Source organism: Tupaia chinensis, unplaced genomic scaffold (genome assembly GCF_000334495.1).
Source record: "Tupaia chinensis unplaced genomic scaffold, TupChi_1.0 Scaffold000095_1, whole genome shotgun sequence".
Lineage (NCBI taxonomy): Eukaryota > Metazoa > Chordata > Mammalia > Scandentia > Tupaiidae > Tupaia > Tupaia belangeri.
The window spans coordinates 758,635-780,064 of record NW_006159557.1 but is presented as its reverse complement, the minus strand read 5'-3'; the positions used below and the strand labels follow the sequence as shown (position 1 = coordinate 780,064).

At 37.9% G+C, this 21,430-nt stretch overlaps 1 protein-coding gene and 1 pseudogene across 3 annotated transcripts in view; one reads left to right on the top strand and one right to left on the bottom strand.

The window, feature by feature from the left end:
* The window catches only part of CUL3 (cullin 3), a 120,240-nt gene that overhangs the window by 8,672 nt on the left and 90,138 nt on the right, over positions 1 to 21,430 (top strand). The window lies entirely within an intron of this gene.
* Positions 1,159 to 8,406, bottom strand: LOC102480917 (spermine synthase-like; annotated as a pseudogene).

Sequence of the window (21,430 nt, the reverse complement as noted above, 5' to 3'; positions counted from 1 at the left end):
GTTGTGTTTACAAGTAGTTACATTGGGGTGATACTGCCATTTGTTAGTATAATTTATAGAACCTACATTGTGAAAAGCCTATTGAGACTATTTGTGAACTGTGCTGAGACATCAGTTCCAAAGGTTAAGTTTGGTGCCACTGGGGGACTTAAAAAAAATGTTACGCTCTTTGGGGGTGGCTTCAAAAGAGAAGTTCCAATAATGATTCTGACAATCACTGAAGTACTTGTGCAACCTCTCCAGGTAATCTTACTGAAGGAGTAAGTGCTTGTTTGGTATGTATATTTTAATGTGTACATTAATTGTTCATCTGATAGACTTGTTTTTTCTTATTTGTTTTCTTCCTTCTCTTTCTCCTCCTTCCCCTCCCATCCCTTTTTTGTTTTGTTTTGTTTTTTTTTATTTCATTCCAGAACTGGTTTATGGTCCCTGTCCAAAGCTTTTTTTACCAGACAGCTTTTTTTAAAACGCTTTTGTAATTTTAATGGAAGCATTGCTATTCATTTTTAAAAAATCATCCTGTAAGCACCAAATTTAACATCTAAGTTATTTTGGGGGGGGGGAAGAAATACCATCAAGAATTTCCTTCTGGAACAAAACAGTGATGTTCATTCCTTCAAGTATCCAAATTGAGGGTCTACTAAAACCAAAACAAAAAAGCCCACACAGAATAAAAAATAAAAATTATATTCTAGGGGTCAGTACATTTGCTATGCTGTCTAATCTATCTAATCATCCCTTGGATGACCTTCAGAAAAGTAACACTCTAGCTCATCAAAATATGCATTTCTCATTTTTAAAAATTATTATCATCATTATGATTACTTTTTAAGGATTTTGCCTTAAGGGATGTGTGTACTGTACCCCAGTACTTGCCACAGAGACAGTGAGAAGGAAAGTGAGAAATCACCCCCTGTTGGGATGGCTGTGCCATAATCCCTTCTCTTCCATTGTTCTGGGATTTGAGGCATGTATGCACACTTACCTGGCATGAGTTTCAAACCTCTGGTCCTGAACTCAGATCATGGTTGGCCATGTGGGAGTCCAGTGCCTTAACCACCTTACCATTTGCTGGCCCTTTCTAATTTCCTTTTTTAAATTAAAAATAATTAAATAAGATTGTCTATAAAGTATTCGTAATCAGTTGTATGACTCATTTTGATGTCACCTACAGCATACGGAGATCTGGAAGGCTATCCTTGTAGCACACATAACTAGGGGAATTTTATCTTCAAAACTTTGCTTCTAGTGTAAAATACCCACCATTCCAAGCACGAAGTGACACAAACGATCTTCTTTGAAAACTCCACAGGACAATACCTGTGACTGAGCTGTTCTTTGTAGAGTAAAAGGGCTTCCATCAAGTTGACAGTTCCCGTGTGTAAAATATTTCGCATCTATTTGAATACTTTGATTGAGAGGTCAAGAATCAGTCCGAGAAGGTCCCATGTGTAGTCGTCCTGGGCTGAGGAGATTGGAACAGTTGTCAGATCCATTGATAAGTAATCAAACTCTCTCCCTTCTTTTCGTAGCTCTTCAGTACTGGGGTACAGTCTTTTATTAGAACCTAACAGCACTCTCCTTGAAGATAGCCTAAGACATCACCACACTTTTGTTTGTGTTTGTATTTCTTGCATCCATCAGCCACCATTTGGTCAGTCTCTACCATAGTGATTATTTTTCGCTTCAGTTTGACTTTCACATACGCACCATCTCTGCCTCCTAGAATCGGTACATTTATACCAGTGTAATATTTGCCACTGCTGATGGTGGCCCAGGTATATGCCAGATCACTCTGCCAAATTAATATCTCCACTCACAATGAGAATATTTCCTAATAGCTTCAAAAGTAGGATTTTAATATTCTGATAGGGTGAATCTTCATCATGTATACTACTGTCATGCTTGACCAGACACCTATAAGCAGTGGACCAGCATCTCAATGCCCTCCTCAAACTATGGGTGGTAATCTCTTCACTTGCCTGTACTGTTCTGATTCAGTTCTTCCATTCTTCCACTTTGTTCAAAAGGCTGTTGATTTCTTGCCTTCAACATCACTGTTGTAACTCTGAATGTCCAGCAACACCAATCCATGTGGGTGAATTCTTACACTGGCAAAGCCGTTGCTATTTTTTGGCATAGGTTACTAATTAGCTGTGGTCCTGCCAAAGTGTGCATGACTCTGCCATGCCCTGGTCCTGAAAAATGGACTGGAATCCTTTTAGAATGATCTCGCCCTCAGCTTTGGTGCTGAGCATGAAGCTGAATGTGCAGAGCTGAGCTGCTGCCTTAATATGGCCAAGCCCTGTGTCATGCCTGGAGGAGGCAGCCTCAGGGGACTGAAGGGTATGCGGTGTGTCAGGTTGGGGCCAGTAGAGAGTGCTGCACAGGGGGAGCCCACCCCCCTTCTTAAAAAGTTCATTCATTTTCTTTTATGGCTGGGACAAATACAGAGACACAGATGCCCTTAACAGGGTTCTCATGCTGCTGTCACTCCGTAATTTCAGCCCGCCCTGGATCATGGGCATGTGCTTGCTCAGTGTTTTCAGCAAGATTTACAGACACAAACCCAGAACCTTCTCATGCCAGACATCCTTTCGAACCACAGAGTACTTGACATGGTGATAGATAAAGTGTGAATGATTAGAACTACAGAGTACTTGACATGGTGATAGATAAGGAGTGAATGGTTAGCAAATGGATGATTAAATGACAAAGTCATCTAAGCAAACCATAATGATTGATTGATCAGGTAAATCAATGCAAATGGTGCTTTGAAATGTTTGAACTCTTTGTAAATAGTAAGTGAAGTCTTAAAACATAGTCAGAGATAATTAAGAATCTTGTGGCACTTTTCTTAGGTGGTTAGTCCACTTAGTCTGCTGGGAGAATTAATGACTTGTAAGTAAAGGTAGTATGGTGTATTGATAGTCACCTTGCATTGATCATCAGGAGTCTTACTGGTCCAGTCTTTCCTATTAATGCTTCACTTCTTCCACAATGACCCCTCTTTGCATTTCACTCCCTTCTCTTAGCCTGGTAAGATGTGCTTCCGATCGATCCCTCACATCCGTTATAGGTGAACTCTAAATCCTCAGCCTTTTCTCAGAATTCTCTTGCTCTGAAACCTACAGGCTTATCTTCTTGAATTGATGTGTGTATTTTCTTTATAATCTCTGAATCATTTGGGCCCAGATGCTGTTTATTGCCACATCCATCATTATCTTTTTCTGCTCAAGCCTTTCTTTTTTTTAAAAAAATTGCTAGAAGGCACATGTGCTCACCAGAGAGATAGGAAGAATGTGCTCATGTCTTAGCCCCTTCTCTATTTTTCCATCCCATCAAGGGTTTTGGGTATATGCATGCAGGTATCTGGCATGTTTGACAAGCCGCAGGGGCTAAGATTTGAACTGAAGTTGGCAAGGTGAGCTCTGGCTCTCTTAACCACTAGGCTATGGGACTGGCACTGACTTAGGCCCGTGAGAACTAATCTGTTTTCTTATGACCATCTATTAGCTTTGTACTTTTAATGCTCCCTCATTTATTGAAGATTTTAATATCTGCTTCAAAGGTACAATATCTAGTCTGGATCTTAATTTTGTCCATTGCATGTGGGAATAGTCATGCATTTCTTCCACTTAAACTACATTTATTTTGGTTCCTATTGTTGGTCAGGCACTGGATCTACGACGATGATCCAGTAGCCCTTCTTTGTATTACAGTCATTTTTTTTTTTTTTGAAAAGGTTTTTGCTGTAGGGCACATGTGCTTGCCAGACAGACAGACAGGGTCAGAGAGACAGAAAGTGAGAAATCACCCCCCAGGGGGGATGACCACACCACAGTCCGTTCTCCTCCATTCTCTAGGGATCTCGGGCACGCACGCACCCGTGCCCGACGTGAGTTTTAAGCCACTGGGTCCGGGACGCAAACCACGGTCGACTACATTGGGAGTCAGCCACATAGCCATTACACTAACTGCTGGTCCCTGTATTACAGTCATTTTTAACCCTTAGAGCTTGTCTTCCATTACTTTAGAAATCTTAAAACTTCATTCTATCTTAGCTTTTCCATTTATTAGAGATAAGATTTTGAGCAAATCATTTAACTTCTGCCTGTTGTCCTTTTTGTAAAAAGGAGAAAATTATACTTCTTACCTCATAAGATCATTTTAAAGATAGAGATCATATGAGGATTCCTCAAAAAAAATTGTGGAAAATGTGTATTATGAAAAAATCTGGGGATCAGCAGTTAGCATAATGGCTATGTCGCTGGACTCCCACGTAGTCGACCGTGGTTCACGTCCTGGACCCGGTGGCTTAAAACTCACGCCGGGCACGTGTGCGTGTGTGCCCAAGATCCCGAGAGGAGACTGGAGGAGAAGGGATTGCGGCGTGGCCATCCCCCCTGGGGGGTGATTTCTCGCTTTCTGTCTCTCTGTCTCTCTCTGGCGAGCGCACGCACCCTATAGCAAAAACCTCTCAAAAAGCCCCCCAAAAAACCCATAAAACTGATGGATTTTATTTTTCTTTGCACCAAAATAAACTTGTACTTTAATTTCATTTTTTCTTGAGGTTTTTGAAGTGCTGTCATACATGTGAAGCTTATAGACTAATGCCTGGCACATATAAAGCATTATGAATAAATGCAGGCTTTTATTATTTAGTTTTTTAATCCAGAACTACTTGTTGACTTCTCACTTTAATGTGCTCTTGGATCTGAAGACCTTTTTCATTCGCCCCAGCTGTAGTTCCATTGCTTCTACCTCTGTAACCAGTTGCCCCTTCTTTTCTGTTACCTACCCATCCGGAACAAGGCCAACAATGTCAGCAAAAGCATCTTAGATCATTCCATTCATGCCTTCACTGTTCATATATCCTAGGCTATTATGCACTTCTGGAGAAAGTTTTAAGACTATGTAGTCTTTTAGTTGGACTCTCAGTCCCTCCAAGCAGTGTTGTTTTTGTTTGGTTTTGGGTGTCCTGGTAGGCTCCATTTTCCTTTTCCTGAATAAGCTATTCCAAACTTAGCTTTTTTTGAGAATTCTCTTACCTCCTTCAAAAAAAAAGAACCAAACTGTTGCTTCACCTTGAAGACTAATGTTATTAGGTGAAAGTTTCTTCAGTGTTCCCTTTCATTTCTTTAATCTTTCATTTTTACACATTCTTTTCCTACTCTCTGGTCTAAGGGAAGAAGATGTTCTTTCTCCTGTGTAGTTCTCACCATACTATCTCCCATTTTTGCCAAGATTCTTGAGAGAATATCTTCTTGAGAGAATATCTTCTTGAGAGCATAATTTCCTTAGGAGGAGATATGATCTTTTTGTATCTACCTTCACCAGTATAGCTTAATTTTGCCCAGGATATAGTAGAGCTAAACTCTTTTAGTTTATTTTCTCACCTTCTTTATTTTTATTGTTTAATTTGTCAGAGGGTGCATTTGGTAGAAAGTGAGACGAGAGGAAGAGAAAGTCCCCTCTACCCCCATGAGGGTCATGCCATCATCCTTTCTCCCTTATTTCTCCATCCTGTCAGGATTTTGGGCATGTACACACAGGCATCGCACTTCTCTTTCAAGCCAGACCTGGGATTTGAATTGTGCCATCAGCCATATGAGATCTGACTCCCTTAACCAATAGGCTTCAAGGCTGGCCATTGTTTTCTTATCTTTAGGATGGGAAGTACAGTATTGTTCACAGATTAATTTTCATGATTAAGTGAGGTTCAGAAAGTGCCTTTCAATAAACAGGATATCACTGAGACATTTAAGAGAATTATTTCTTCAGGCCAGGTGGCAGAGCGGTGAAACAAGGTGCTCTGTGACGTAATCCCACTGGGAAATGGGTGGTCCCAGTTCAAGTCTGGGGTTCATATCTCTTGCTATGTTGTGCACATGCTTGCACATGATCCAGGGTTGGTTGAAGGCTGGGGTGGATTGTCACATCGGGACCCTGTTAGCGGTGTTCTTTCTCGTTCTCTTCTGTCTCTCTTGCTCATTGAAGAAATGAACCTGAAAAAAAAAATCCTGGTCAGAATTTTTAACTAAAAGTTATAGTATTTTGCATGTAAAACAGGTATTTTTAAATAGAGGGTGAGGAGGTGTCTCCAGGTTCCATGAGGCCCAGAAGGAATAACAGAGTAGATGTCTTCAAAATCTTACTTAGAGCAGCTCTTACTGTGCCATTTGTATATGGGGTTCTGTGAACAATGACCTTAAAATCACTAATCATTAATCCAGTCTTTTTGAGGATGAGAAGAGTCCTACTTACCTGACTTGCAAACAGTTAATAGAAATTTTTTAAAGAGATCTTTGCTATAGGGCACATGTACTTGCTGGAGAGAGAGAGATACAGAAAGCAAGAAATCACCCCCCAGAGTGGATGGCTACACCACAGTCCTCTCTCAGAATCTTGGGTACACACGCACACGCGCTCAGCATGAAATTTAAGAATTTTAAGCTGTTGGGCCCAGGACTCACTGTGATTGACTACATGGGAGTCCTGCGATGTAACCATTACACCACCTGCTGGCCACAGTTAATAGGAAATTGAGTTCCAGCTGCAGTGGTGTTGAGGCATAGGAAACTGATAGGCAGTGCTGGAAGCCATGTGACTGACCACAGGTTTGAATCCTGAATCAACCCTAAACACACCAGGAATACATGCATCCAAGATCCTGACTAACTGGAGGGCTGAGGAGAGGAGATCCGTAGTGTGACCTTGCTAAAGGGATGCCCCAACTGTCCTTTGTCCCTCCTAAACTTAGGAGAAAAAAATGGGAAATTAAGAACCAGTTTTGCAGTTACCTATACTCCAAATCATGAGCTCTTGCTAATAACATCCTTTAAAAAAATAGTTTTAAAGTGGAGAAGTAATTAAGTAATACTTTCAAAATTGATTTTCATTCATTTAGTATTTAAAGTCATTGAGAAAATGATGGACCCAAATTTGCTTTTAAAATGAGAATCATTACTGAGGAGCAAATGAATAAAAACTTCAAAGGGAAATCTTTATCTACTTTAAGGAAATAGATTTCTTAGAGATACTTTTTTTTTTTTATATAAAAGCAGGCAGTCATTGCTAAAGAGAATTCTTTAATATACTGCTTGCATGACATTTTTATCTAAAGTAACTCTTACCTAAGCAACACTTAATTAGCCTCTTGTATTTGCCCTATTCTCTCCGAAATAAGGATGAAAAATTCCTTTTCATCTCTAGTTTCATTCCATTTCCAATAAAGAGAAGTTGCTTGATAAGATTAGTAACAATTTATGGAATGTCTCTGCCTTGTATAGACTCAGTCTTAGGTACTTGGGATTAATTATGTGAAGTCCTTAAAATAATTTAAAGTTTAGATATTATTCCTGTTTTCAATCTTATCTGTGGATTGGAGAGATCTAGTAAAATATTTATAATATCACATATACATGTAGGAAAAGGTAGAACTGAGATACAAATCCCAGATAGATTTATTTGACTTAAAAGTTCATGGTCTTTCCATTGCACCACACTTCCTAATTAATATGAGGTGTTGGGAAAGTCATGATGTATTTTTGTGTCTTTTTATATGCAAAAATGCTTCATGACTTTCTGATGACCTGTAGTTAAGAATTTTCTAAAGTCTGGAATACTTACTTTCTTAATAGGAATGGATTAGAAAATTATCTGTACATTTACTGGTTAAGTTATTAGCCAGAGGCAGATCCAGGGGCTTGAAGCTTACACCGTGCAATATTCTCTTTACAAAATAATTCAAAATTAGATTCCAGTCTTTCTTTTGCAAGATTAAGCTTCACTACGTTTAAGGTAAATAGATCTCTTAGAATAAAATTTAAAAAAAACTTTTTAATCAATAAAAATACATATTGTTCAGTAACATTTGAATATATAAATTATGAGAGCCCTAATGGCTAGTGATTTTGAATAAAGCAGTCATGATAACCTGTAAGAAACATTCACTAGTTGACATATTTATAAATTAACACTTTTATTATTTATATACATGTATATAAAGTCTATTTTATTCATTTTTTCCCATGAGCCAATGATATAGCACCCAACAGGTTCTATTTTCTTTTCTTTTTTATTAGGTTTTTGCCATAAGGTATGTGTGCTCCCTGGAGAGAGAGAGAGAGACAGGTAGACAGCAATGAGAGCGAAAGGGAGAAATCACCTCATCCCCGAGGGAGTATGGCCATGCTGCATATGCTTCTCTATTCAGGAATTTTGGGCATGCTCATGCTCAGGCACACACTTAGAGTGATTTTCGAGCCACCAAGTCTGAAACTCGAACTGTTGTCGGCCATGTGGGAGTTCAGCGCCACAACCACTATGCCATCTGCTGGCTCCTGTTACCCCAGTCTTCAGCCAGCTGCAGATTGTAGGCATAGGAACACCCACACCTGGCATACTCAGGGAAGTCTCCAGATGCAAATCTGGAGCCTTTCATTTGGGCCAGCCTCTCAGAATGTCGTTTTACTACACTGTGACACTGTATGGCCCTAACACTTGTTACTTTAAATAAGGCTGACAGCACACACATTTCTTTATTTTTCAGTTAGTAGAAATTTATCTTAGATATATATTTAGAAAAAAAGTGATTACTTGAACGAAATATGTTTAAAGATTTAATCTTTAGTTTTTTGATTTTGAGAATAGACAAAAGCAGTGAACAGTAAAATGATTTTGGAGCACAAGTAGATACTTTAAATTACTAATAGTTTTCTTCTTACACATGCAAATGAGACATGAAAGACGTATTTTTTTTTTTTTGATGAACACTATCACTGTCAAATAAGTGCTTTATATGGTCCTATTTGTAATAGCATTTTAATTATAAAAGCTGAAAGGAATTGTCTTTGTTCTGTTATAACAGTACCACAGACTAGGTAATTGATGAAGAACAGAAATCTTTCTCACTCTCATGGAGGCTGGATAGTTCAAGATCAAGTCATTGGCAGGTTCAGTTATCTGGTGAAGGCTACTCTCTGTTTCCAAGGTGGCACTTTGATGCTGCATCCTGCATAGGATAGGATTGTTGTGTCCTCATGGCATAAGATGAAAGGGCAAAAAGGAATGAACTCTGTCAAGACCATTTATGAGGCCACCCCTTCCTATCATGAGGGTTCCATCATCTAGACTTAATCACTAAGACTCCACCCTTTTTTTTTCCCAGAGAGAGCACATATGCTCATGGGAGGAGTAGGTAGTAACCATGACTTTTGCAGGAGACAAAAACGTGCAAACCATAGGAAAGACTTTAGAGAGAATCTTTTATTTAAAAGTAAATCAGGACTTGAGAAAGTGATTTAGCCAAGAGATACTTGCCTGACTTGGATATATGAAAGAACCATGAATAGAAACTTGACTTCTGGTAAAAAGTTCTTTTCTCTCAACCAGACTGAAACATAGAGCTGTAGTAACTCAGTGTTAACACTGAACTGCAAATTACAAAATGATTTCTCAATGTTGGACACCCTGATGATTTAAGCTGTCATGGTGTAGTGTAAGGACCCTTAGTGTAGGGCACTTGGACTACTTTATTACCCTAAGTGTGTAATCTGGGATAAGCCACTTAGCCTCAGTTTCTTTTGTAAAACTGGAGGTTTCAATTTGAAGTTAACCTTAGTCTCATTCTAATTCTAAAATTTTGAGTTAAAGGCAGTAGGTTTATTCACAATTCTAGGAACTAAATGCCAGTATGTTGTTCTTGACCTTGGTCCAAAACATCTTGTGTGATGTTGCAAAAAAATCACCTCTTTTTAAATACTAGATTTTCCTTTAGAGTGGAAAAGTATGTCAGTAATGATGGTTAAGTCCTGATATAAAGCAGTGGGAAAGTTAGTTGTAGTCTTGCGTAATTTTTATTTTGTGAATTGGAAGTGCTAGAGAAGTTTTAAGGAGATTTGATAGATGATAATAATTCCGTACGATAGGCTGTTTTGCTGTCATATCATATTTGATTATAGTTAGATTCATTCAGGAAAAGAACTAATGGGTTGGCTCTATTGCCTAATGGTTAAGGGAGCTGAATCTTGCATGGCCGAACACAGTTGGAGTCCTGGGTCCAGCAGCTTGAAAAACATGCTGTGTGCTTGTGTGTGCATGCTTTAAATCCCAGTGGATTGGAGAGATGGAGGAAAAGCGATTGTGGCATGCTTATGCCCCCTTGAAGGGTGCTTTCTTTTTCTCTGTTTTATTTCTCTCTGGCATGTGCCCTCTGGCAAGTAAAGAGAAGGAAAACAGATCTAACTATAGGAGTTTATACATATTTTTTTTTCCCCTTCTTTTAGGTTTTTGTCCCACTTGATTTCAATGTAAACACAATTTCATTGTCTTAGTTTATAGAATTTTTATATACTGTCATTGTTTTAGAATACCTGATAAGTATTCATTTTCAAAAAAAAAACTTACTTAAACTAAGAAGAAAATGTTATCACTTGATTAAAATGAATAATTTTAGATTGTGATAAAGAAATGTGGAACTCAAATTTGTTCAATGAGTAAGAAGTATTTTTTCTCTGAAACATTACTACCACTACTTTGAGGTTCTGTTCAGGACATATGATTTTCTGCATATAAGAATATGTGTGTGTATGTGTGTGTGTGTGTGTGTGTGTGTGTGTGTGTGTATGTATTTAGTTTTTATCACAGGGTACATGCAGTCCTTGGAGAGAGAAGGAGAGTATGTGAGAAATCACCATCCCAGGGGGGATGGCCATACTTTAGTCCATTTTCCTCTCAGGATTTTTGGGCACTCATACTCATGCACAGTGCCCAGCATGGTTTTTAAGCTGCTGGGTCTGTGACTTGAACCACAGAGTTCAAGTTCACCCATGTGAGATTCAATTCTTTAACATACACACTATCTGATGGTCCTTAAAGAGTAATTTTAGGAATGACCCTTCAGTATTTTGAACTTAAAACTTAAGTTTAAATTTTATTTATTTATTTATTTTTTGAAGATGTTTTTGCTATAGGGCACGTGTGCTTGCCAGAAAGACAGAGAGAGACAGAAAGCGAGAAATCACCCCCCAGGGGGGATGGCCACAACACAATCCCTTCTCCTCCATTTTCCTCTTGGGATCTTGGACAGGCACGCACGCACGCCAGCATGAGTTTAAGCCCCTGGGTCAGGGACTTGAACCATAGTCGACTATGTGGGAGTCCAGCGACATAGCCATTATGCTAACTGCTGGTCCCTAAATTTTATTTTAAATTAAAATCTTAAATGTTAAATTTTATTTTAAAGTGTTGATTTCTTTTTAGGTGTAATGATTAATTTTCTTAATAGAGTCTGTAAGTAAAATGTCTAAAGAGTTCTAGTCAAAGAAAATTATGGCTATGAGAAAAAACATGTTTTCAGGGCACCCAGTAACATCTTTTTATTGGTGAAAACAGCATAAATACAGAGCAGTGACAAATGCTTTACCTCTGTGAGAATAACTATATGATTACATTTTACTTGTTGTAGTCATTAGATTATTAATTATGAAATATTACACATAATTTTTTCATATTGCAAAAGTTACAGAAATTTAGTTGAAGTAGAGTTGTTAATACTCAAAAATCAATTGTTCCATGACTTCAGTGATCTTTAATTGGCTAATCTGGAAGCTTGACCTTGTTTCTTTGGTTTTTTTATTTTTGAAAAATAATTGTTCACATTTCTTAAACACATTTTCAGACAGATTTTTGGTTAGCCTACTCATTTCATGATTATAAAGTTCAGATCATAATTGAACCTTTCATTGTTGGTTTAACTTTCTCATTGTGGATGTTATATACTGTTCTATGATTATTACAGACCAATTGAATGTAGATTATGTTTTCATGGAGTTGTCCTTTAACCTTTTTCTCTCCTTACTTGACATCAGTTGCTTCTTTGACAACTCACTTCCTTTCCCCTCTTCTCCACTGTAACCATTGGAGAGAAATCAGTTATAAACAAATACTAATAATCTTTACATTTCATTTTTTTGTTCATTTGTTTTAAAGAGAGATTTTTGCCATAGATTTTTGCAGTAGGTCTCTCGCCAGAGACAAGACAGAAGCTGAGAAATCACACACCTCTCACCCCCGTGGGCATGCACGCTCACGTGCCTGTGTGAGTTTTAAGCTACTGGGTCTAGGGCTTAAACCCTGGTTGACTCTGTGGGAGTCCATTAATGTAATCATTACGCCACGAACTGGTCATCCCATCTTTACATTCAGTTTTAAGGCATTAAGTAAAGTTAGTGTCTTTTCTATGAAGTAAAGTAAACAAATGTGTATCTAGCAAGTGCTTTGTAACAGGTGCTTTCACAAACTTTGCTAATTTTTTCTCAGTATATCATCTCTCCGGCCATATGCAAATGAGGAAAGTGAGGTATGGAGAGTTAAATAACGTGTCCAAAGGCTGTTCTAATGTACTCTGTTGGACACAAAGCTTTGATCTTTGGCTGATGGTTATTTCTGATGATTGACATTGCTTAAGGAATGTGTATAATGTATATAAGGAATGTATTTGCAAAAGTTACAGAAATTTAGTTGAAGTAGAGTTGTTAGTACTCGAAAATCGATTGTTCTGTGACTTCAGTGATCTTTAATTGGCTAATCTGGAAGCTTGACTTCGTTTTTTTTTTTTTTTGAAAAATAATTGTTCTACATTTCTTAAACATATTTTCAGATAGATTTTTGGTTAGCCTACTCATTTCACACACATATACACACACCCACATATATGGAATTCTTGCAGGTATCATAAGTTGTTGCATGACTGTTCATCAAGTAAGATTCCTAATCATTATTAATTATAAGTGGACTGTATTGTTATTTTTTTGAATGTTACCTAGGCATCACGTCTTGTATTTATAAGGCATACAGTAACATAAAAGACAAGAGACTTTGTCTACTCTGAGGTGCCTGCAGTCTGGAAGGGCGCTTTCTAATGTAATTAATGGCTAGTTGTATCTGATTAGAATGCTGCCATTCCTGAGTAACTTGTACCAGAGCAGCTTTTTTGAGGCTGAAGCTTGAAATTAAGATCAAGCATTTTTCCTTGTTTATTTTTTTTCTCGCTGTGTCATTCTGAATTGCCTGGAATTTCAAATTCTCACCCTTTTCCCCCACCCACCCTGTTCCAAGTTTCTTCTTGTCCTTTGTACGTTGTGAATGTGAAGAATATAGTTCTCTGCATTTCAGTTTTAATTTGTCTCATAATGTAGTTCTCTCCAACTTAGTAATCACAGAACTGTCAAGATGTGTAAGTAATAGACTACATCCTTTCAAACTTAGACATTTTGAAGGTTATGTTTTTAAATTATTTGAGGAAATGAAAATGAATAATAAAACTTGGCATTAGTTTTGTTATTGATATTTATTAATGTGATAGATAGGTAATTGGAATTATGGGTGCAGGTAAGAAGGGACAAAGGTCAGGCATAAAACAAAATCTTGATTTGTTTTTTGAAAATCAAACAATAAGCATTTAAGAAAACTTAATTATAGCTCTCCTTTAATAAGGAACATTTGTTTCTTTTTGCTAAATGAAGTTACTTTGCTTGTTGATCACTTTGTAACTTGAGCTTGGTGGGGAAGGACTTGGATGCATCTAATAATTAGATAGCAGACATTAAATGTATATATTTGCATGTGTGCATTTTGTTTTTTGTTGAAGCACTGGGTGCCAGATCTTTTCCTGAGTGTATTTGTACTGCAACCTAAGTTAATCTGTTTCATCAGTGGGAGTAAAACTGTGCTGAAATAATTTAGATTGATGTTATTAGATTCATATTGAAAGTTAATACTCTTTAAAATGTGTGCGTGTGTATAAAATTAGTCTTTACATTAAATCATTCCCTTAATGAAGTGTAGACCAATGCTTTTATTGTTAACATTGATGAGAGTTAAATAATTAGTTCTTTTTTAAAAAAAAAAAGGTGGTGTTTCTATATCAAAGATGAGCGAGTGAGAGATTAAAGTTCATCAGCAGCAATTGTTTTTAGCAGTGTTGACCTTTTGGTCTGATGCCAAGACCAAATTATGTATATGTAGAATTCTGCACTTGAAGCTCTTTTCATTTAGTGTGTTGTTTATGAACTTGTTTTAGATAAAGATGTTAACTCATTGTTCCTTTCCGAAGGGCCTTTTCTGACTACTATTTTCTTCTGGATTAACATTTATTAATAAAAAAAAGATTATGTAGGCTTCTGAGGTCTTTAGTTTTGAGAAAGACCTCTTTCAGTATGAAAAAATCAGAACGTAACTTGGTATACGAAATTTGAAAGTATGTCACTTGGACATTGTACTTTTATTTCTATCTAAACATGGCATTTGATTATTTAAAAAAGATATTAGGGCCCAGGTAGTAGTGCAGTGGTGTTGGAAGTGGGCTCACATGGGCTCCCTGGTTTGCATCCTGGAGCATCCCTGTGCATTCTGGGTGTATGCATTAGCATATTCGCGATCTAGGCAGCAGAGACTGGGAGTGGATCAGGGCTTAAGGACTCTGTTGGGGGTACCCATCTTTTTTCTTATTTACTCTCTCTCCCTCTAATGGAAGACATAAAGAAACTTTAAAAACTTATATTAAGTAGTTGTAGATAAGCACATTCAAATTTTTTCCATGTCATTATATTTAGTAATTAAAATGTTCATATTTTCAAAATTGCATTTATATATCAAGTAAAATAGTATTCATTCAACAGACATTTGTTTACAGCCTTCTGAGTGGCATTGAGAAAAAAAGAATAATCTCTTAGGAATTTAAGTCTGGTACAAGAAAAAAATGCACAAACGGTAACTATGAAGCAGTTTTAGAGTGTGATGATAGATAAAATCTGAGCATCATGAGAGACTTGGAAGGAGCTGTTAACTTTGTTTGAGGATGATCAGGGAAGGATTCCTGGAGAATATGACACCTGAGTTGTGTTCAGAGGATACATAAAGAATCAGATAATGAAGAAAATGATGAAAGGGACAAAAGTCATTGAGAAGTGGGGAGATGGATGGGGGAAGAGCTAGGAGAGCAGGGGAAATGCAGTGAACAACAATGAATTGTATATTTATTGAGAATTCCATTGCTTTAATTTTATTAAGGAATAAACATAAGACAGTGTGTGTGTAGTGAATGGAGAAGTAGGCCGAGCCTAGATTTTGAAGGGAGTTGTGTTTCCTTTTAAAGTACTAGAAGGATTTTGAAACAGGGCTATGATGTTCATATGTTTATTCTAATGGTGGTTTTTGTTTTGTTTTGTTTTGGTTTTTTTGTGAGGTTTTTGCTATAGGGTGTGTGCGCTTGCCGGACAGACAGAGAGAGATAGAGAGACAGAAAGCAAGAAATCACCCCCCCCAAGGGGTGATGGCCACGCAACAATCCCTTCTCCTCCGTTCTCCTCTTGGGATCTTGGGCATGCATGCACACGCGCCTGGCGTGAGTTCAGGATGCGAACCGCAGTTGAACACGTGGGAGTCCAGCGACATAGCCACTACGATAACTGCTGGTCCCCTAATGGTGGTTTTGAGGATGATAAATTCCATGAGGTTGAAGTTCATATGCATTCGAAAGCTGGTGAATTCTAGGTAAAAGTTTTAGAGAATTGGATTTGTGGTGAAAGACTGGGACATTTTTGAGAAATATCTTGAATCTTATTTCAGTAGCACTTGGTTGAATGAGAAAGGAATGAGAGAGGAAAGAATATAAAATTAAATTCATGCTTCTAGCTTATGTAGTTATTGATAGACAGTTCGTCTTACCGTAACTGAAAATACAGAAGAAATAGTTGGGCAGGTTTCGATGGTGAGTTTACCAAGGATTTTGGACATGATAAGTTTGATCTGTTTGGAGCATTTGGTTGGAGATGTGCAGTAGTAGGTAGTTAAATAAAGTTTAAAGGCTTTTTTGGGAGGGAAGTGGGAATCTGGGCTGGCAGTACAGATTTGGAAGCCATTGACATAAATCCAATAATATATCTTACTTAAGATGTAGGCTAAACTTCTTGGGAAATCTGATAAAAGTTAGGGACTCATTCTCCAGAAAGAAAGTATACATATATTTTACTTGCAGAATTTTTGTATATTACTTTTAGAAACCTCCAGAATCTTTGGCAGTCAATCTACACTCTCTTAAGCTTGAAAACTCTTCATCTGTAGGTAGTAGTTGTAAACATGATAATGCATAGGAACACCCAGTATAGAGTGAAAGGAGCCAAGGACTGAGTTTTGGGGATAAAAATAATTTTTTTTCAATTTATTTATTTGCATTCATTCACTGTACATCATTACAGCATACAAAATGAGATTTTCCATCCAGAGTATACCGTATATTGTCTCAATCAAGCATATCAACAAACATGTTATTGTCAGCAAATGATCTTCCATTTCTTGTTTTCTGTATGTTTTGCTTTTTTCCCCCCATCCTTGATTCCCTATCTCTTACCCTCTGCCACCTCCCGCTCTCCTCCCACACTGTCTCTAGTATCTATGTTTGCTTGATTCAATAAAATGTGGGGGGATGAAAATAACTTAATTGGCTCTGGAAAAACAGAAGGCATGAGATAGGGGCATTATATTTCTGAAAGAAAGCTGCATTATACTGATTGGCATTTAGCGTAGTTGTAATCTTGCTTTATGTTTTAGCTTATGTCTGTTTATTTTTTGAGCTTGGAAAGCTATATTTCTTGCTGACAGCTATTTTATTCCTGTAAATTAATGTTCAAGAGATTATATTATTTCACACTTTTGCTAGTTGATGCTTGAAAGATTATCCTGTGCCCTGGGCTAGGCTTAAGTCTGATATTTTCATGGAAGTTCTTTGAGATAGATACTGTTATTAAACCCATTTTACAAATGAGGAAATCAAGACTTAGAGGAGTTTAATAATTTACCCAAGATTACATGACTTGTGAGAAACTAAGCCATTACACAAATCCAGGCCTGCCTGGCAGCAAAACCTATATTCTCTCCTAATGGGCCTTACTGTATTTACCATACCAAGATAATCAATGACTTAAACTGTGATATTACTCCACCATATTAGTAGAATGCCAACTGGGTCCAAGGATTTGAACTTGGTATTGGGATACATGAGTATTTTTTTTTTTAATTTAATTTTATTCATTTACTTATTTTATTTTGACCAGAGAGAGACAGAGAGAGAGAGAAAGGGAGAAAGCAAGCCACCAGATTCAGGACTTGAACCAGCGTTGGCCATGTGGGAATGTCCAGCACCCTAACCACCACTCCACCTGCTGGTCCCCAGGATACATGAGTTCTAATTCTAGCTCTGTGATTTTGGTTAAGTCATTTAATCTCTCTGGGTCTATTTTCTTCTCATCTGTTTGAAAATTTTTTATCTTGGTAATCACCAGAAGGAGCATTGTTGTCCTGTGGCCCCATCTCTGCGCTTTGTGTGAGGTATGAGACTGAGAACAATTGTACTGTGTATGCTCTTGGATTGTGAATCTACTCTTGATTTATATATACACACACACACACACACACACACACACATATATGAAAAATCTTTTTAAAAAATCGTAATTCTGTGGGATACTTGTATAATATTTGAAGGTTCTTTGTTTATATTTTCAAATTTCTTTAGTTACTGATAGAAAATTTGCACTGAGTATAGTCTATACTTTTTCCTAGCTTTGGGGATCTTGTATTCTATAACTTGAACAATCATTTTGATGTTTGCACAACCATTAGCAATATAGTTATCTCTAGAGTGTGTATATAGTCCATATTAAGTTTGGTCTTGGAAATTGTTCTGAGATGTTCTGCTTTATAAAAGCACCTTTTTTAATTGCCAGGGGGGACATGTGCATTCTTCAGAGGGAGGAGAAAGCACCCCCTCAATGGGGTGTTGGTCACATTGCAGTCTTTCTTCATTTCTTCATGTTGTTGGGACCTTAAGCACAAATGCATATATAGCTGGTGTGTTTTTCAAGCTGTTAGGGCCAGGACTCTTAACTGAAGTTGGCCATGTGGGATCCAGCTCCCTTAACCAGGCATATGGGCTTAAGCCTGAATAGTCTGCTTTTTATGTTCCTTATTTAACATTAAGGAGTAGTTTACTTTATCATACCTTCAGCATATGCTTTTAGGAAACTGAAACCACATTGCACACAAATGGAATTGTTGAGGCCATCATTCTCCATGGACTTGTATCTTTTATTTGTGCAAAAATATATGCAAATATTTCAGAAAGTTTGTGGAAAATTGAATTAAAGTATGATTTTATTTTGATGCAGAAAATTTGAAATCCGTACACAGTTGCAAATGGATATATATTCTTCTTAGCTTTCCAAAGACCCCTTATATAGCTGTAAACATCATTATAGTTTATATGGATGACTTCCTCTTTATCAGAACATCTTATAAAAATAGGTTGCATTTTGGGACCAGCAGTTGGTGTAATGGCTATGTCGCTGGAACTCCCATGTAGTTGACCGCGGTTCGCATCCCAGACTCGGTGGCTGGAAACTCCCACCGGGCGCATGTGCGTGCATGCCCAAGATCCCGAGAGGAGAATGGAGGAGAAGGGATTGTGGGGTGGCCATCCCCCCTGGGGGGTGATTTCTCGCTTTCTGTCTCTCTGTCTCTCTCTGACGAGCGCACGCACCCTATAGCAAAATCCTCTAAAAAAAAAAATAGGTTGCATTTTGAGGATAGAGGTTTTTCTTAAGATCATTTGATAAATGTCTCTGATAGATCTAGGATTTTAGTAAAATTTGGGTAAAAGGATAAAACGTTCTGTTAAATAATTATCTGTTGATGGTAACCTCTGTAGTAATCTAAACTGGACTGGTGTTAAGTGTGTTCATTCTGGGTGAATTCACTTTACTAGCTAAGTGATATATACTGATTAAATGTATAAAATTTAAAAAGAAAATTAAAAAGACTAAATAAAAGGTTCTTAAGCTCTCCAGAATAAATTAGAATATAGAGTAAGACTCAGCGTGAGTCATTTGTGTAAGGATCCTCTTGATTGAGACTATTACTGCTAGGGTGATTGAAAACTATTTTGCTTGCTTTCTTCCATTTTCACACTCATACCCTTCAGGTACGAATTGGAGAGGCCTCTCCACCAAGTGATTTTTATTCAGTTCAAAGCGAAAGTTTGTTATGAAGCTGACTAGTGTTGCCCAGGTTGTAAATGCAGAACTTTTCAATGATTTTATGTGGCATAAAAAGGACTCCTTAATTAGATATTAACAGGAAATCATGCACAAAGCTGCTACTAAGTGCTTGCTGTACGCCAAATACTGTTTTATGGCTGAAAGATTCAGCAGTGAGAAAAATCCCTGCCTTCATGGAGCTGACATTTGGCTCAGGGGAGAGAGACCAAGAAGAAAAAATGTGGGGTTGGAATTTGACCTCAGTAGTGAGGGCATACTGTTTTGTGAACAGGGTTATGCATTCAAAGCTTCATGGATAGGTGGAGTAGAGGTTTGAGCATGCAGAACATTCCAGAGAGAGAGTAGGAAGTGCAAAGGCATTGAAATGAGCTTGTTTTATTGTATTCCAAGGAATAGCAAGGTTACTGGTGTGCATGGAGCAGAGTGAGCAAAGTGGGATAAAACTGAAGTTTAGAGATTTTTAGATTTAAATAAGGCTTTATAGGACATTGTTAGAACTTGCCAAAGGAAATGAGAAGTCATTTGAGGATTGTAAGCAGATGACTTGACATGATTTGATTTATATTTCATAAGGTCACTCTGGCTGTTCTGTGGTGGTAGGTCCGGAGCAGACACAGGGACCAGTTAAGAGGCTGTTGGGAAATTCTACGAGATGACAGTGATTTGGAACAGGCTAGTGGCAACAGAAGGGTGAGAAGGAGTTGTGTTCTGTATATATTTTGAAGGCAGAGACAACAGGATTTCCTGTTGGATTAGAAGTGAGGTGAGGGAGAAATGAAAGAGGATTATAAGCTTTTAGATTTAGCAGTTGGTAAAATGGAGTAGACATTTGCCCAGTTGGAAAAGATTGCAGGGGAAGCAGACTAGGGAGGAAAAATGAAGACTTCTATTTTATTGGACTTGGTAAATTTGACATAATTACTAGGTATTCCAGGTGAAACAGTGAGTAGGTGGTTGGATGTATGACTGGCATGCAGGGGAAAGGGCCAAAAAGAATATATAAATTTTAAGATTGATTTAAAGTCATGAGAACAAGTGAAATCACCTCCACCTAGAACTGAATGTAGATGCTAGAGAGATTCAGACTATGAGCCTTGGGATTGGAGGTTGTGGTGATGAGTAAGAACTGGTAAAGCAGACTGACAAGTAAGAGCCAGCGACATAGGAAGAAAACAAGATTGTAGTGTTTGGAAGGTAAGCGAGGAGTCTGTTTGAAGGTGTGGGAGAGCTTAAGCGCTTTTAAATGCCTGGATAAGATAAGAATTGAGACCTTGGTCCTGAGGTAGAGCAATGTAGACATGACTGGTAACCTTCTTGAGTAATTATAGTAAAATGGTAGAGATGAACAGCTTCCTGGAGTAGATTCATGATATATTGAAAGATAGGACTTGGAGACAGTGAATGTGGACAGAATAGGAAGGGAGAAATTAGATGGTACCAGGGGAATAAGTGAAACAATGAAGATTTGTCTGTTTTTATAATGAGTGGCAACTTCTAATGTGGACAGAGGAAATGTTGATGCTGAGAAGGGTGATTGCTTAAGGGAGTCTGCGTATGTGCCTTGAGGTGGAACTAGAGAAGTTCTTGTCAAACTTCATTCTGTATCCATTTTACCTGGGGTTCTTGTTAAAATACAGGTTCTAGGGCCAGCTGTTATGTGGTGATCAAGGAGGCTAGATCCCACATGGCTCATGGCATGGTTCAAGTCCTACACCTGGCAGCTTGAAAACCTGCTGGATGCGTGTGCCTGTGTGTCCCAAATCCCAAGAAACTGGAGAAGGAGGAATTATAGCATGGCCATCCCTCCTAGGGGGTGATTTCTCAATTTTTCTTTGGCAGCTCACGTGCCCTATGGAAAAGTAATAAAAAACAAAAAGCAAAACAAAAAAAAAAATGTAGGTTCTGTTTCTGTTGGTCTAGGGTGCGGCCTGAATTCTATGTTTCTGACATTCCTAAGATGATGCTTGTGTTTCTGGTCACTGTGCTGTACAGTCATGAATCACTTAATGACAGGGATTCAGTCTGTGGTATTAGGCCATTTTGTTGTGTGAAGGTCAGGGAATGTATTTAAACAAACTCGGATGATACAGCCTACTGCACTTCTCAGCTATATGCTATTGTCGTCTAATGGGACCATCGTACATGTGATCTGTGGTTGACCAAAATGTCGTTTTGCGACTCATGACTTTGAGTTTAAGAACTTGGGACTTATAGCACAAGAACTAGCAGCTTACATTGGCATAAAATCAAATACATTGGTAGATATGGTGAGAGTTTGTCCAGTGTCTCTTGTCTCAGTGGGATGGGAAAGA